The following is an 18,151-nucleotide window of genomic DNA, read 5'->3' on the forward strand; positions in this document are numbered from 1 at the left end:
TATATTAGAGAGGAAAAACCGTGCAAAGATATAGAGATTTAGAAAAAAGAGAAAATGCATTTACTCAATGAAAGATGTCATGAGGTAGGTGGCATATGATGGATATATCAAAAGAGAATGTGATATTTAGGGAGAGGTTAAGAAAGACATCCTAGGAAGAGGGAAGGAGGAAAACAACACAAATGTGGAAAATCACGTTTAGGTTACATCACATTTTCCTGTGTCTCAAGTGTAGGACTTGTGGAAGCCTGGGACAGTAGAGGCTCCACCAAACACCTTTCCTGATTTAAGTTGCATTACTCTATGAACAACTTTGTTTACCAGGCCCTCTAAAGTAGTATTTTAGGTCACTACTCCAGATTCTTCTCTTAGATCTTCCCTTTTGTGCTCACACCATTGTCTCTCTCTTCCTTTCCCTTCCCCATCTCCCTTCTTCTCTTTCTCTTGTTCTCCCTCAGGATATACCTTATTAATTTCACTTTCTCAAATCTGCTAAGCTCTTCCCCATAATTCTGTCTGAAATGTTTATATCCATAGAAACCCCTACCAGCCTATCTTACCTTAGTTAATTTCTCTTTAATTTTTATGTTATAGCTACTATTTCTTTCAGGAAATCTTCCTTGACACTCCAACTTGGATACTTTCTGTGTGTATCCATCCATCAGAAATTTACACCCCTATGGCACTGTACTGGTGAAGTTTCTCCAGACAAACAGAACCAATAGGATATAAAAGATATGAAAGGGGATTTATTAAAAGAATTGACTCATTATGAAATTTTGGAGGCTGAGAAGTGCCGCAATATGCCTGCAAGCTGGAGAACTAGAGAAGCCGGTACTGTGACTTAGTCCAAGTCTGAAGGCCTCAGAACCAGGGCAGTGGATGGTGTAACTCTCAGCGTGAGGTGGAAGGCCTGAGTACCTGGGACGTTGCTGGTGCATGTCCTAGAGGCAGGAGAACTTAACGTTTGAAGGGCGAAGGGTGGGATAAAAAGGGCACCCCAACTCCAACAGCTCTGAGAAAGTGAAAGAGAGAGATAATGAATTTGCCTTTTCTCTGCCTTTTTTTGTTCTGTCTGGGCCTTTAGCCATACTGCATGGTGCCCACCAACTCACATTGTGTGAGTGTTGTTGGTCTTCCTTACTCAGTTCCCTGATTCAAATGCTAGTCTCTTCCAGAACACCCTCACAGATAAAACCAGAAATAATGCTTTACCAGCTATGTGAATATCCCTTAATACAGTTGACACTTGAAATCAGCCATTGCGAGTATTCACCACACTCATCGCAATTATCTGTTTTCCTATCTGTATCCTCTATCCTCCTGCAAATGCATAAGATCAAGAACGCCATAGATCTTGTTTCTGCACTACCTATAGCACTGTGGTTGCCAAGTAGTGACATCCAGCAGCTCTTGTTGGGTTAGGCCAGTGAATAAGTGAGCAAATGAGTGCTGGAGAAATTAGCATCTTAATGTACTGAGAATTATTAACGTATAAATATGGACTATTCAAGCCAAGAATAGGGACAGTACTATAAGCTAGAGGCCCCGAACAGAATGGGGCAGCCGAAACATCTTCTTGATTAGACTCTAATGACTGGTCAGTGAGATATTTCTTTGGATTACAGAGTAGAAGCAAATGATGAGTTAAAATGTGAGAAAAAGAGATTAGAAGGAATATACGGAAAGAAAAAAAATCCTTCCAAATTTTATGTCAAATAAAGGCATATTGAGTGTCAAGACTTTGGCCAAAGAAATGATATCAATTATCCATCTGAGGAAAAAAATCAATAATAGAATGTATTTTTTAAGTAACAATTGTATCAAGTTAGGTGGCATAAATAATAGCTGATAGTGATTAGTGAAATTTTAAATGAACTCGTTAACTATTTTTTTAAAAATTTGACCAAGTTTTTATTTTAGATTTATGTTATTATTTTTTTTTCTTTTTTTTAAACATTAGTAAAAGGAAACCTACATGTGAAAGCGTGGAGACAATTGATTTATAGCTAAACTGGAAAAGTTCTGTCTTTATTTCTGAGTATACCTAGATGTCTAGTTTCTGAATCTTGGCCAAGATAAGAGAGTTAAAATTTAAGATAAACTGTTTAGGATCAGAAAATCCCTGGAAACTCTGAGGAAATTTCTTTACTAATGGTTTCCAATTGACCTAACTGGTTTGACAAGCCTGGTTTGACAAGCTTCTCTTTGAGCTCTCTCCAAATCAAGGTTCCTTGCATAGATCTTGATGGTACAAGCCAGAGATCTACAAAAGGGCCCTTGGGGAGCTTGCACATGGGATGTTTCTTGGGCTTCAGATGGTATGGTCGTTTGTACCCTCTTTCTCTTATTGCCTCTCTTATTTCTCTTATCTTTGCCTTAAAAATAAAATCTTTGCATGGGTGTGCCCTGAATTGGTATATAGAGAAGCCACGCTTAATTTGGAAGACTGCAACAAAGATTTTGAAAATCTTAGTTTACATATCACATTAAATTAGACATAGTTAATATCTTGAGAGGCAGAAAAAAAAACTTAGGACAGCTTTGACAAATGATGACATTACTCTCATACATGAAGAATGAATTTTGATGGGAACATAATCAGAGTAGGATATGTAAGGAAATGTGTGTGATTTAGAATAATCGCCTAGGAATAAAATTGCCTAGGGGGAAAAATATATATCATAACAAAAGGGTTTGGCTACTTAGACACAAACTTTGCCTTTTTCTTTGCCTATTTAGGGAAAACAAGTTTTAGGGCAGATGATATCAGTACAAGAAGGATATATTCTAAAATAAACTAACATTCTTATCATGCTGAGCTACCAGCAAGTGAGTAAAACCTTTTGATTCCAGCTGCTCTGAGACTCTACAGATGAAACACTGACATAAGGGTAATAGGATAAAAGTCAAGAAAGGGTATAATAGGCCCAGGGCTTTTCTACTCCTGAAAAAGACATGAGAGAATTTCAAAATTATTCCTTAAAGGAGAATAAGAAAAAATCTGAGTTAAATTAATATGTGGTAGCTAAGGGGTGATATTTAGGATGAACAATGTCATGCCTTTAAACTAAGGGAAGGGATTAATGTTAAGCTTCTATTGTGTGTGAATCACTGTGCAGGTGCTGGGGGAAAAATAAGGCACAATTCCTACCTTCAAAACAGTTGTCTAATGAGAGTGGCAGGCCAGAATGGAAGTATGCAGAAGGTCTTGTTGGGGTAGTGAGGATTATGGAACCTCTTGAGAAATAAAAATAAAATATTAAGCCAACCAACTGATTGAATGGACCCCTTCCTGGTCAAGGGGACCCCAGAGAAACCTTAAAACCGAATTCCCAGCCATGACAGAATGAGAGGTGGGACATACCTCCTTATAACCCCTCCCTCGCTGACCTAGGCTTTCTTCCCTAAGGGTTAAACAGAACCAGACTTTGGAAAGACTTGCTCCATCACTGATTTCAATCAACCTTCTAATATTAATCCTCCCTTTTAGCAATTTCAGCACTATAACCAACGAGCATTTCCTCCTAATAAAAAGCCACTGACCAAGGAGTGGTTCTGACCAGTCTACGGAGTATGTGCAGTGAGGGTTTCTGTGTCCTCTGCTGCACCTTTTGATATCAGAGGGCCAAAAACTCCATCCTCAGATCATGCTAAGGCGCCATTTTCTGAATATAGATCCCGTGAAGTGGCATGAAGCTCAGTTGCGCATGCGCATGTTTCTCCTTTTATAAGTATTCATGACTCCTGCAGCTTGTTAAACATGTACATTCGGCCTCCCTGCTCAGCATAAATTTCTGTTCCCTTTGCCATTCCCTCAGAGTACCTGCTTGTGGCTTCTGCTCAAGGCGATGCTTCCCAGACTGTCAGAATGTACACTCTGCAGGCTGCAACTTTTTAATAAGAGAAATAAAGTTCACCTTTCCACATCTTCAGTTGACATTCGTCAATGATGATACAGAATCACATGGAGAGTTTAAAATGTCGATGCTTTGGTTTTATATCTGACATTCCGATTCAATGGGACTTATGTTTTGTTTTGTTGTTGTTTTTTTAGAAAATAATTTTACATCAAAATAAGAATGCATATATTGGAATAAAATGAAATGTGTTTTGTAAACAGAACTTTAATGATCAAAACTTTAAGGTTTGGGGGAAAATACTGAAACAGACATTCAACTCAAGATTTAGATAAGCCCAAACAAACAAAACTTGAGAATAAAGTGAGGGAATAGTTAATAAAAATTGTAAATTTTAATAAGTCAGAAAACCAAATAAAAGTAATAAACATATCCAAAAGCTTAGAGTCTGGAGTTTGTGATAAACAATATGATTGATTAGCAATTATCAAGTTATATATATTCTGTGAAATATTACTTTCATTGGATATTCAGAAATGTTATGAGAATATAGAGATTTTGTGATGATTAAATTTAGTAAATATTATGTTGAAAAAACAGTTAATTTACTATCAGACTTCTCAGACACTTTACTTTTGTGAAAAAGAATGCTATTTTAACTTTGGAAGGCCAGTGATTAAGGCATGCCACCTATTTTGGAGAAGAGAGTTAGACAGCAACTTGTGTTATTTTTCTAAACCACCCTGTTCATCATATGATACTCTTGGCAAAGGTGGTGTCATAGGAAAGCAGGCACTATATTCAAAGTGTGCAGCCAGGGACTGAGGCAGCTTGATGTGACCCACACCAAGGTTCTCCAATGAGAAAGTCCTTTGCGCCTTACAGTTCATATTCCAAACTTGCTAATTCTGAGAGATATTGTTTAGTTAAAAAATAATCGTGCTTTACCCAGAGATAGAATATTTGATGTGTTTTTCAAACTTGGTGTTGTAAAAAATGGCTTTTCCTGAAAAAAGAGTGAAAGAAAATTTTGCCTTTTTTTTTTTTTTCCCTAGAAATGTACCATCACAATCTCATGGAAGCTACTGAAATTGAGAAAGTTCAGCCTTAGATAATGGATACAATTTTCTGTCTTATGAAAATAGCACCATGTCAAGATCATGGGCAAGAATAAGTCAAATGCATATAAAAGATCCATAGTTATTTTCAAATGTGACATTTCATAGCAGGAGCTTTTCAAAAAATAAATAGAGCTATTTATGTTAATTAGTTCAATCTAGCCATTCCACAATGTATACGTATTTTAAAACATCATGTTGTATGCCATAAATATGTATAAGTTTTGTCACATAAAAGGAAATAAATATATCAATAACACAAATAAAAAATAAATTTGTAAAAAAGAAAAAATCTAAATTGTTTACCAGAGTGTTTAGCAAGGTAAATGTTTGACAAATATTAAGTATAATTATAATGTGGCTGTTGTATATTTTGATGCTGAACTGACTTTAATTTCTAGTCTAGTATTAGAGCTACGGTACTTCATAATTCAATGCATTCTTTGTTTCTTCATAAAGATGCTCAAGGATTTATCAAACATAGCTAAAATATGACACCCCTGATACATCTCTTCCAAAGTTTTTTTGCTCAAAGGATTCTTAGCTCTAATTAAATATTTTCCTCATTTTAAGTTGACCCCTGTTTTCTTTTCTTTTATCTTGCTGAACTTTCGTGAACTTGAGCTATTTAGAAAAAAAAAAAGACAAAAATAAAAACAAAAAACTAGAGGAGTTGATATTGGTATTAATTGTATCACTTCCCAGAGTACTCTTTGCTAAGTCAAATTCCTTAAATAATTTTGTCATTTTATCTTAAAACGAAGTGGCCAAGGCCACACCCAGGTTTTAACGTGGGGTTGATCAATACAGAATGGAAGGATCCTTGTACATTCTCATCCTTTCTGACTTCATTTAGCTTTCTGACCATGGCCTGAATTTATTTTTATCTTTGGAACTCCTTTAGTTACCCCTTCCTTTTTCTTCATTTGCATTTTTGCTTGCTCTATTGTCATTCGCTATTTTGACTTTATAATGTATGTGAATTATTTTAGATTTTAAAATTTCAAGTTCATGTAATTCCATCACATTGTCAGACAGAATTGTCATGGTTTTGAGTCCTTTCTTCAGTTAATAGACAAAGGATTTAGGATAGAGAATGCCTCAAAACTGAAGTTTTCTATGACAAATTTGGCCCAATATTAGAAATTTCATGTATTAAGTGTTGATTATATACCAGACACAGAAAGATTATGATTATAACTTGAGCTTGCATGACTTAAATTTATGTTTGACTTTTTATAAGGCTCTAGGAAGGCACAAGTGTTGTGAATTTAGACAGCATCTGAATTGATTGGGATTAACTAAAAATTAAAAACAATACTGTAGAAAATTTATTAATGACTAGAAGAAACTCTTTTAAGAAATAAATCAAACTAAAAATAATAAATAAATAAAAACCCAAAATGTGACTCTTAACATGATTTGTGAAAAGATGCATCATGTTAAGAGTCACATTTTGGGTTTTTATTTTTTCTTCCTTTTTTCTTTCTTTTTTGCTTTCATAAAAAATCAATTTATCCAGTTTTAAATAATTTTTCCTCCAGTATTTTGAGATAAACTGTAGTATGCACTCAGGGGGCTTTTCAAAGACTTAAATTAATAGAAAACTTTGGGCAAACAAATTTTAAAAGCAATATATCATGTGCGCCTGTTGATATTCAGCCAGCAAAATACCTGTATTAAGTTTACTTATGATACATATAATTTGTGATTATTTAGAATGATTATTAAATAGAATAATTAGATTTAAACACAAAAAGATGTGTGCAGACACATGATTATACTTATCTTAAAATAAGGTCACTAAATCTTTGATTAGCTTATTTGTTTCTCAGTATAACATATCAAGTGGAAATTTTTTATAGAAAAAGAAGAAAAAAAGAATGTAAAGGCTCTGTCTGCCAAAAAACACATAACAATAATTATTATGATTTGTTGACAGTGAATTCTATAGCAGACATTGTGGTAAGTTCTCCACTTCTGTATGCTTATTTGAATCTCCCCCATTGAAATAGTGGCTCCATGATGAAATCAGGATTTTACACTTTGATATTTTTATAAGCTTGTCCACCAGTACTATATGCTTACTGTTTCATAGTCAAACAAAAAGGCTGCTTGAACTCTAGCTAATTTTCTTTTTCTTCTTAGACAGAAAAAGGAAAGGCCAGAAGTTAGTGGTTAGTAGTTAGCGGTTTCTTGTCCCCTGAGTCCTTGTGAGAAAATATTACGATACTCTCTTAAGCCCCTTCCAAAAACTTCCACTTAAGTATCATCAACCAGAAATGTATCACATAGTCAGACTTAATCACAAAGAGGGTGGGAAATACAACTTTTTATCTGTAGCAATTTATTCTGTAGTAGCACTTTGCTACTACAGAGAAATGAAGATTTTAGTAGCAACAAAGAACTGGGAAAATGTGTCTTATATCAACCAAAACTTTAGATCATAAAGGAGAGCAGAGCTAGGATTTAAAGCCAGGTTTTCTAATGTCAAACCCAGGGCCAATAATCACTACCTTACAGAACATCCTTTGGTTTCCCTGGCCTCAGGCACATGACAAAACTCAGAAAAAAGAGACTAGAATAAATAAATAACTATTTTAAGAATCTGATAAATGTCACAAATGTTAGTGTATCAATTGGGAGTGGAATAGTAAGGAAAAGGTATAGAAATATGGTGGGTAATAAACAATATGTGAAGGGCTTCCTTTTTTTTCTTAGTTTATTCTCCTGATAATTGAAACCTTATAAAATATTTCCAATTTGCCATGCTGACCCTAGTTGACTGAACTGTAGCTTAACTGTCAGAGAACATGGTGAAATGTCCAAAAGAGAGAAATATGCCATGTAGATATGAGAGACAATTTATTTTAGGTTCATGAGTGAAATTTAAGGCTACTGCAGCAATGTTGATTTATTACTCTTTTCATTCCTTATTTTTATAGGCCATAGAAATATATTTCTCAAGAATTATATGAGCAAATTTATTGTAAATGCTCAAATTGTTTGTAGTTTTATCATTTGATTCCTTCATCCTACAAACCCATACTCCTGACTTTAATCAAATCTTGAATCCTTCCTGTAGTAGTCAAAATAATTACATGATCATTGGAGATTATTTAGGTTTTTGGGGGCCCCTTATTTGAAAATTAAGGAGTTTCTATATGATATATTAATAAAGTATGCTAAGAAGCAAAACAATGTCATCTGGAATTAAGTTAGCTAAATACATCTCAATTGCAGATGAATACATTAAAAAGAAAATCACTTGTTTGTTAGGAATATGGTAGATTAGAAAATTCACAAATAGTGTTTACCTAAAAAATATGAAGAAGATAATTCAATTAATGTTGTCAATTCTAAAACAAATTTATTTTATTTAAGCAAAAATATTTTAAGAACTCGATAAATATGAGTAAATTAATAAATGAAAATATTAATGGAAACTGGTGACAGATTTTCTGAATAGATATATTTATAATATTTAAAAGAAGCACAGGATAGCCTAGTTATTTCAATTTTATGTCTGTTTAGTATGATTTAAGCTATCATACATTACCTGATGCTTCAATACAACTTACATTTGTTTACGCTTACATCTTGAAAATTCTTCTCTTTATTTAGTTGTCTATAAGACGACTCAATTTGATGAAATGGGACTTACTTTAGGTTTTATTATAATTCTGGTTCAGCTTAAGGACTATAATGTTTATATTTTTATATTTGTTTCAAACCTAACCTAGACAATCAGAAGCAAGATAGCTGTACATCTGTTGCCTAGAAAACTGGGAAGATTCATTTTCCTTCACCATTGAATGTCATATCAAATAAATAGGCTGGGAGTTGATCAGTGATAAAGGCACTCTGTTTAATGCAATGAGACAGTCTCTTAATTTGAGTACCTAGCATAGTGTCAGCTAAACCTTCTCTGCTGATTTAATTGGAAAGAACTTAATGTTAATTATTTTGCATATAAATTTTTAGAGTCTCACAGATGAAAAATATATATATATATATATATATATACAACCCTTTTATAAAATGAAAAAAAAAAATCCCAGTAATAAAAAGTTTTCATGGTTTCTAAGGGTGTGGAAATGTGTTAAACAGCTAATGAATTATTCAACACTGTACATCCTGGGAAGATGTACAAATTTTAATGAGCCTCCCTAATTTGATTTTCATACCAAATTATTTTATTTTATTCCAAGTTGTTTTTATTGAGTAATGTTCATTAGAAAAAATTATTAATCAATTTGCAAGTAAGGAAAGCTAAATACTTACTCTCAGTAAGTCTCATGGTTTTGGTGCAAAATTTCTTGTACAGATAAAAATTGTGTTAACCTAATCATTTTACTGCTCTATCTAAATGTAAGCAAAATATAAGTGGAAATCTTTTCAGTTTTGTCATACTTTTACCCAGAACCTACATGTCAAACAATTACATAGTGCTTAATTTTAAATATGTGTCAACAGTCTAGGCTATTCTCCTATGCCTCACTCTTTGAGCTGTCTGGCTCAGACAAAGCTCAGTGAAGGAAACCACTGGGTATACAAAGCCTTGCTTCATATCTTTTTTTTTTCACAAGGACAGACAATGTCTCATATTCCTTTTATTGGCAAAGTGACATTGGGGTGTATTTGGATGATTCTAGCTACTCAGTACTAACGTAAAAGGTTTTTTAAACTCAAGTGTACTTGTGTTTTGAAACTTTAGACCACAGATTTCACTAAAGTGGTAAGGGATGCACTAATAATATTAAGACCAATAAAAGAATATTAGTAATCCTTATTTGTCATGTTACACATATATATATTTCTCATTTAGTCTCTTAAAGAAGCAATCCTGTGATGCTGTGATGTAGGAATATCATTTTTTCCATTCCACTGATGAAACACTGAGGTAGAGACAAGTGAAGTAACTTACCCAGGTTGTATCCAGCAGTTTGGTAAAGGGGTAAAAAGTCACCACCACTGCCCTCTGTAAACCATGTTGAGAGTGCATTCTACTGAGCTGAAGCCATTATTTTATTTTTTCATTGCTTTAATTTGGGGGAAGTAAATTGTGTTTCTCTAACACCTGTACAATAATTCATGTAATATTCATCAAGAATCTTGCTAACTTATAAAATGTTGGTTGCCTTCCGGACTCTAATTATAGTCTATTTGAGAGTTTTAAAAATACTTTTCTCAAAATTTTTCTAAGTATGATTGAGGCAGGCAGCCCATACAATTTTCAGTGGGATTCTTTTCTAACTTTAATCCTGGGATTGTTTTCTATAAAAGGATAGAGTAGAGGGACAGAATTACAAACAAATTGAATCTATAGTTTACAAAAATATACCTGACATTTTATTATAAAAATTTAGCTTTGGAATTTTTAAGAATTAGAAATATAGAACCAAAACTTTAAAAAAAAATTTGATCAGTTTGATCTTTTCTTTTGTATATATTTTAAAAACTGTTTGACTTAATCTTAGAAATGTATTGCATTCCTTATAAATAATAAGAGCCCAAATGTTAGTTTACTCATGTCTTCTTCTGAAACTTCACAAATGCTATTCAAAAATAGTTTCATATTAAACTTAAGAACAATATACATAACACAGTTCTAGCAAAAATGTATGATTTCTCATTTTCATAGCAGATTCATAATTTGTGAGTTCTATGTTCTAGTTTTGACTCTGTTGCTACAGTAATGGTATATAAATTTTCTTATATTTCCTTATCTTTTATGTGTCAGTGAACTTACAAAATAGTAACATAAGGACAATCTGTTTCTTCAATCACGAGAGAGTTGAAAAGGTTTGCATAAAACCATCCAAATCCTTCCCATAGATTTATGGTTGACAAGGAATGAGGAGAATAAAGCATTTGAGACGGGTGACCATAATGCAGCCATTTTTCTGACTTGTCCAAGAAGACAAGGGCAATAATGGCATGAAGAACAGTGCTGGGTGGGCTTTCCTGGACCTCTGTGGCAAACTCTTGCCTTAGTCCATTCTTGATTACTGTATTTCCTTTATGATTGACAGAAGACAATTCAAACCCATCCCCTTAAAAGACATTCACTGTGTCTCAACTATTTATTCTTACAGAGACAGGGCTATTACTATATTTTCTGAAGTTAAAACAAACACGTAATCAAACAAGCTGTAATTTCTTAGTTAATTGTTAGGAAATGGCTTTCTCTTTCCCCTATTCTCCACTGTGACTATGGGCTCAGTTTCTTGTATGCAGTGTTCTGGACCCACTTTAGAGAGTTTATGCTAAGAGAGAGAGTATGTCATATTGATGATGGCCCAGACACTGGAACCAGATTTCTTTGTTTGAATCTTTGCCTTTGCCTTTTATTCTAAAAATATAGTACGTGACTTAACCTCACTGTGCTTTAGTTCCTCATTGCTCAGATGTAGCAAATAATATCTACCTAATATTATAAACACACACAGAGTATATATTATATTTACAGAACATTTAGAATAGATTTCACTAGAATATACTATATATTGGTGTGGCAAGTTTCTTTGTCCAGGATGTCTATGACTTAGTCTTAAATATCATTAAATTTTATTCCTTTGCTGATATGAGTATGAAACCCAATTTCAGGTTCTCTTGGGACTGAGATCCCTTTTCTTACTCCAAATTTTGACTTAGGGAGTCCTAAACAAACAGTTTTGCACTGATATTACTTAGATGGCAGCACCTTAGCCAATATGACTTCCTATACCCTAAGATTCAGCTCAAGAATTCAGATAAAACCTGACCTGGAAACATACTATAACCTGCAAAACTTTCCTAAGCACCATAGACATCAACCTTGTAGGTGGTGAGAGAGGGGGCCTTAACAAGATATACACTATGAAATGTTTTCTTGAGATATTTTATTTTCTCTTTAATATTATTTAAAAAAAAAAAAAAAAAAAGAAAGAAAAAAACTACTTGGTACTTCATGTTAAACACCCCAGGCACTAAAATTCTGGATTTTATCTTTCAGTCTTTGAATTTGCATTTACATTTATACTCTCTTTCTCTGAATGTTTTTCTAGATTTTGTATACAGTCTTTTAGCTTGACATGAATTACTTTCTCCTAAGAGTTAAATGTTATTCAAAAATAAACTTGGCCCCTTGAACTTCCCAGTTTTGCATTATATAAATGTAAAAATTTAGTAATTTTTATTGTGAATGTTTATAATCTCTGCTTTATTTTAACTTTGTCAAATGCTGAAGATATGCATTTTATTTTTTCATATTTATCCTACTCGGGGATTCTAGAGTAGGCATTTAGATGCTTCAATGATCTTCCCTTGTATTCAGTACTAGGAATGCCTAAAGCTTGCCCCTATATGGAACATAAAGACATTCCTTTATTACTATTATTTAATCATGCCCTTCGGTGTGAAGAGTGCTGTCATTCCAATACTCCTCCTATGTAGTCTAAATGCTGAAACATTGCAAGGGATGTATAACCATGGATAAATAAGTGAAAAAACAGGGTACATATACAAAAGACTCTTTTTCTACTTAGAATGTCTCTTCACTTGACTTTCATGCCTTGAAACACTGTAGGAGAAGTACAGTCAAGCTGTCCTTGAAAAAAACAATCAATGTTTCAAACAATCTGTACCTTCAGTGAAGCTGTGTTACACTCTATGTCCAAATATCATCAGTTAGAATTTAAGACTGAGGCTTACTTGTGAATCGATAGTCAGTGTCAGATCTAAATTAAATGTTATTGCTGTGAGTTTCTTGAGTCATCATTTTAAATCCCACTGAATCAAACCAACAGGGACAGTTTCTCCAGCTTACTTTAAAAAAAAAAATCTTATTTCTGTACTTCATAATATGTTATATTCACCATTTTATTTTCTATTTAAATGATACATATTCTACTCCTTTTTAGTTGAGAAATAACAAATGAATAAACTCCTGGCCTTTTGTGTTCCTCAGCCTCTGCTGATAGGGACTTTCTCAAAGGTTGGTGAAAACGTCTTTTTAGATAACATCCTAAATGGTCAAATAAAAATGAGGAGAAAGCAGAGTCACTAAGGTGGCTTCTGTTTTTTGATTGTCATATAGACATATATTGGTACTTGGATCTTTTTTCCTGTTCACAAAAGCAAATCAAAGCTTTGACATTTTATTATAGAATAACGTTGCTAAAATGAAAGATTAGATGGTTCTAAAGGCTTAACACCCCATTATTATGTATCAATTTAAAAAGATTTTAAAAATAAATAGGTAAATTACAACAACAATTAAACACCCAGGTTATTCTATGGCTGAAGACAAAAACTAGCCAATTAGTGACAGCCATAGCAAGGAGAAAAGGAGGGAATTTGAAGCATAAAAAATCAAAACGCTAGTTCTTTTTTTTTTTATGAACAATTCTAAATTTTTCCTTGTTTTTTTTTTCCCCCCCTACCAGGAATTCTTTGGCTGCCAGTTAGAATATAAAAGGATAGAAAAGACCTTTGTTCCAGTGGTAACAACAAGAACAGACAAAATAAAATAAAAATCATACCCTTCTATGAAGGTGGAGAAGAGCTGTGGATTCAAGGAAGCGAAATGAAATGACTCCCAGAGAGAAACAAGCCCGGCAGAGAGAAGAGGACAGACAGCAAGAGACACTGCTATCTGGGGCCATTGCCAGGTTGGGATTCAGACTGCCGTGCCAGGACTGAGGGCAGTGAGGGCCCAACCCCAGGAGTTACTCCTGTGCTACTGAACAGAAGCCAAGGCTGGATGAGGATAAGACCTCACTTTTCTTCAAGAATACCACTGGGGGCTGGGAGGCAGGCAGAAACATGGCCTTAGGGCTCCTGAGAGGTAGGAGAGAGGAAGCATCCTTATTATTTCATGATGTGGCTGTGGATTTCACCCAGGAAGAGTGGAAGCTATTGAGCCCTGCTCAGAGGACCATGTATAGGGATGTGATGCTGGAAAACTACAGCAATCTGGTCTCCTTGGGAATTCAATTTTCCAAACCAACACTGGTCATTCTGCTGGAGCAGGGGGAAGAGCCCTGGACAGAGGAAAGAAAATGTCTGCCCAGCCCCTGTTCAGTCGATCCAAAACCCGAAATTCAACCCTACTCCTCCCCTCTGGTCTGCTGCCGTCAGCAGTTATGCCAACATGTGCTACATGCTCATCACCTTCAGGTCTGCCAAGGTTTGTCTGCGGAAACTCTCCAAATGGCAGATCTCTGCCCAGTAGATCAGAAACAGCAGCAGCCACCACTCTCTTATCAAAGCTTCTGGAGGGACAGAGTGGAAGGTCAAGATGGAGGAGGGGGCTCCAAATCCTTTTTTGGGAGAGTAAGAGAAAGAGTTACTTTAAGGAGCTTTTCCATCCCACCTGCAGGACAGCTAAGAAGCTCTATGAAAGGCAATACGGGGGTAGAAATAAAACTGAGTTCGGCTGAGAAGGAAAACCCTGTAGAAACAAAGAAAGTATTAAAGTGGGTAGAAATGCAAGGATTTGAAGTAATCAATTGTGGAAATTGTGGCTTTAACCAGAAATCAGTCTCCTTCACTCATCAGAGGATTCACTCGGGAGGAAAGCCTCATATTTGCAATGAGTGTGGCCGAAGCTTTAGCTACAAATCGGCTCTCGTCACACACAAGAGATCACATACAGGGGAAAAGCCTTATCTCTGCCCGGAGTGTGGGCAAGCTTTCAGCCAGAAGTCAAACCTAGTCACACACAAGAAGGCCCACTCTGGGGAGAAGCCCTTTGTCTGTGAGCAGTGTGGGCGAAGGTTTCGCCAGAAGTCAACCCTCATCAGACACCTCAGGACTCACTCAGGGGAGAAGCCCTTTGTGTGCAGGGAGTGTGGGCGAGGCTTCAAGGATAAGTCGAACCTTTTCACACACCAGAGGACTCACACATGGGAGAAGCCTTATGTGTGCGGGGACTGTGGGAAGCTCTTTAGGGATAAATCAATTCTCAGCAAACACCAGAGACTTCATTCAGGGGAGAATCCTCACTTGTGCGGTGAGTGTGGCCGGAGTTTTAGTCAGAAATCATATCTCGTTAAACACAAACGGACACACTCAGGAGAGAAGCCTTTTGTGTGCCAGGAGTGTGGGCGAGGTTTTCGTGATAAATCAAACCTTACCACACACCAGAGGACCCACTCAGGAGAGAACCCATATATGTGTGCTGAGTGTGGGCGGAGGTTTAGTGTTAAGTCAGCTCTCATTACACACCAGAGAACACACTCAGGAGAGAAGCCTTATGTGTGCACGGAATGTGGGCGAAGATTTAGCCATAAGTCAACTCTCGTTGCACATCAGAGGACCCACTCAGGTGAGAAGCCTTTTGTGTGTAAGGAATGTGGGCGAGGCTTTAGACAGAAGTCACACCTCATCAGTCATCAGAGAACACACTCAGGGGAGAAGGCTTATGTTTGCACATTGTGTGGGCAAGGCTTTAGCCAGAAAGCAAATCTAGCCAGGCACAAGATGGCTCACTCAAAGGAGAGGCCGTTTGTGTGCAGGGAGTGTGGACGTGGCTTTATCCAGAAGTCAGCCCTCATCAAACATCAGGGGAGAAGCCTTATGTGTGCAGAGAGTGTGAGCGGGGATTTAGTGATAAGGTAACCCTCATCACACATCAGAGAGCACACTGAGGGGAGAAGATTTGTTTGCAGTAAGTGTGGAGAAGGTTTTATGCTGAAGTCACACTTTATTAGACGCCAGAGGAAACACCTGTTGTAGAGAAGCTTTGTATACAGAGAGTCAAGGCAAGGCTTTAGCAATGTCACACATCATCACTCAAGAAAAGACAACTGTAGGAGGAATCTCATGTGTGCAGAATGGACTTCAGAGATATGTTAACCCTTGCCAGAGAACAAAAAGATACCTACACATATCGGGCAATGTTTCTCAACAAGAAGCAATTTACCACCACCACCCCCATGTGAAATTTGGTGATGTCTAGAGACATTATTTTGTTGTCACAACTGGGTGGCTTTTGCTGGAATCTAGTGGGTAGAGGCCAAGTATGATGCTGCATATCCTGTGATGCACAGGATAGCTCCCCACAACAAAGAATTAACCGACCCTGCAAGATTTGGACCCTTTAAGGGCAGCTTTGGCTCCAGGACCCCCTCGCTAGCTCAACATTTCTTAGACTGTGCTGAAGCTGAGAGCTGCTCTACCCACCCAGCCACCTTTCCTTCCCCTCCTCCTTCATGTCTAGGTCTGATGACTTTTGCTGCCTTCTCTGACTCCCTCTTTACGTTTTTCTCAAATATAATCTCTTTCACATCTGATCCTGTCTTCTTTCTCAGAAGACTCAAACTATTATACACAATTACAAAAGGAAAAGAAGAACTTTCCAAGAAGCGCATCATGTTAACAAAGTCAACTGTCGATATTGGAACAGACCCACACCATAGGCTTCCTCATAGGATTCTTTTAACAGGACACCAGGATATTAAAAAAAAAAAAAAAAAAAAAAAAAAATTCCTGCCAGAAAATGTGTAACCTAAATCTTGTCATGAGAAATCATTAGACAAACATAAATTAAGAAATATTCTACAAAATAACTGCTCTGTACCCTTCAAAAGTGTAAAGGATAAGAAAGACAAAGAAAGGCTAATTAACTGGTTTATTAATAGATTAAAGGAGACTATGGAAGCATGACCACCTAATACAATGCTTGATATAGGATTGGATCCTGGACAGAAAAAATATAGTTACAAATGACCATGGATTAGAGAGTAGTGTTTAATAAATGTTAAATCATGTTAAATGCAGTGTGGTTATGTAGCCATGTTCTTGCTCTAAAGAAACACGCAGTTGAGCTCTCAGGGGTGAAGGAACGCTTCAACTTATAAGTTTTCATAAAAAAATGGTCTCTAAGTGTTCATACAAAAAATGTATATATAAATATAAACACATTTTCCAGAAAAGAGAGAAAAGAGAAGTACAAGGGAGGGGGGAGAGAGAGAAATGAAACAAATATAAACCATTAGTAAATCCATTTAAAAGTTATATGAAAATGCCTTATAATATTTTTTGCAACTTTCATCTGTGTTCAATATTACATGAAAATGAAAACATTAGCAAAAAAGAAATAAAAATAAAGAAGGCAGAAAGGAAGTAAAAGAAAGGGAGATAGAAAGAAAGGAAGGAAGCTCCTGGGTTGTTGGGTTGGTTGGTGGTTGGAATAATCACAAGTAAAATTTGGTCAGAGCTGTAACAAAGCCTGGATTAACTCAATTCCCGAAGAAATCAGAAAGTTTAGCCCATACCCCAATTTCCAGATAGAAGAAAGGGCTTGTGAAATATCAGTATATTAGTCTCTGTGAAATACTCATACATTAATCTCTAACGGTTCTTTCATATGCAATCTTCTCAATATAATTAAAAATTACCACATATGGAAAAAGGTAGGACAATACAATCTATAATCAAAAGAAAGTAATAGAAGTAGACCAACAGGTCACCTAGTTAATGGAAATAGCAGCAAAAGCTTTAAATAAGCTATTGTAACTATTTTAAAGAATCTGGAAGAAAATTGGTTGGAAATTTCAAAAGAAAAATCAAAACCCCAAGAAAAGAATCAAATATGAATGCTCATATTGAAATATGCAGTATCTGATTTTTTTCCTCCAGGGTTGCACATACAACAAAATAAACTGTCATCTTTCCTCTATTTCTTTCTGAAATAACTTTCATGGAAATTCAAGCAAATGATTTAAATGAACTCAGAAATAGCATTAAAAGGGAGCCATTACTTTGAAAGTTATTCATTTTCTCTATCTTTAAACTGGGAAAAAGAGTGATTAAACCCTACTCCAGTAAACTATATTATGAAGCAACATTAAAGCTAATTTTTTTCTCAACATTGTACCCCAAATAAAAATTATATAACTCCTCTTAACTCAGCCACTTGCTTCTCAAGCTGATATACTTCAGTAATTCTTATTTAGAAATGTTTTTATTTCTAAATTTTGAGTAGGATATTTGCTTTCTCTTGAAGCATTTGCCTGAGTAGTTTTCTTTTTCATAGATAAATTAATAAACACTTATCATCTTCTAGACCTATCAAGAACCTTCCCTCCCTCCCTCTCTCTTCCCTCGCTTTTTTTCTCTTTCTGTCTCTCTCATTTTCTCTCTTTCTCTCTCTCTGTCTCTCGTTTATTTTGATCACTCCTGTCT

The 18,151-nt window shown here is 35.5% G+C and overlaps 1 pseudogene; it reads left to right on the top strand.

The window, feature by feature from the left end:
* Positions 1-16,398, top strand: part of LOC138384301 (zinc finger protein 133 pseudogene) — a 34,144-nt pseudogene extending 17,746 nt beyond the window's left edge.
* Positions 16,399-18,151: the final 1,753 nt, after the last annotated feature.

The sequence above is a fragment of the Eulemur rufifrons genome, chromosome 6 (genome assembly GCF_041146395.1).
Source record: "Eulemur rufifrons isolate Redbay chromosome 6, OSU_ERuf_1, whole genome shotgun sequence".
In the NCBI taxonomy this organism is placed as follows: domain Eukaryota; kingdom Metazoa; phylum Chordata; class Mammalia; order Primates; family Lemuridae; genus Eulemur; species Eulemur rufifrons.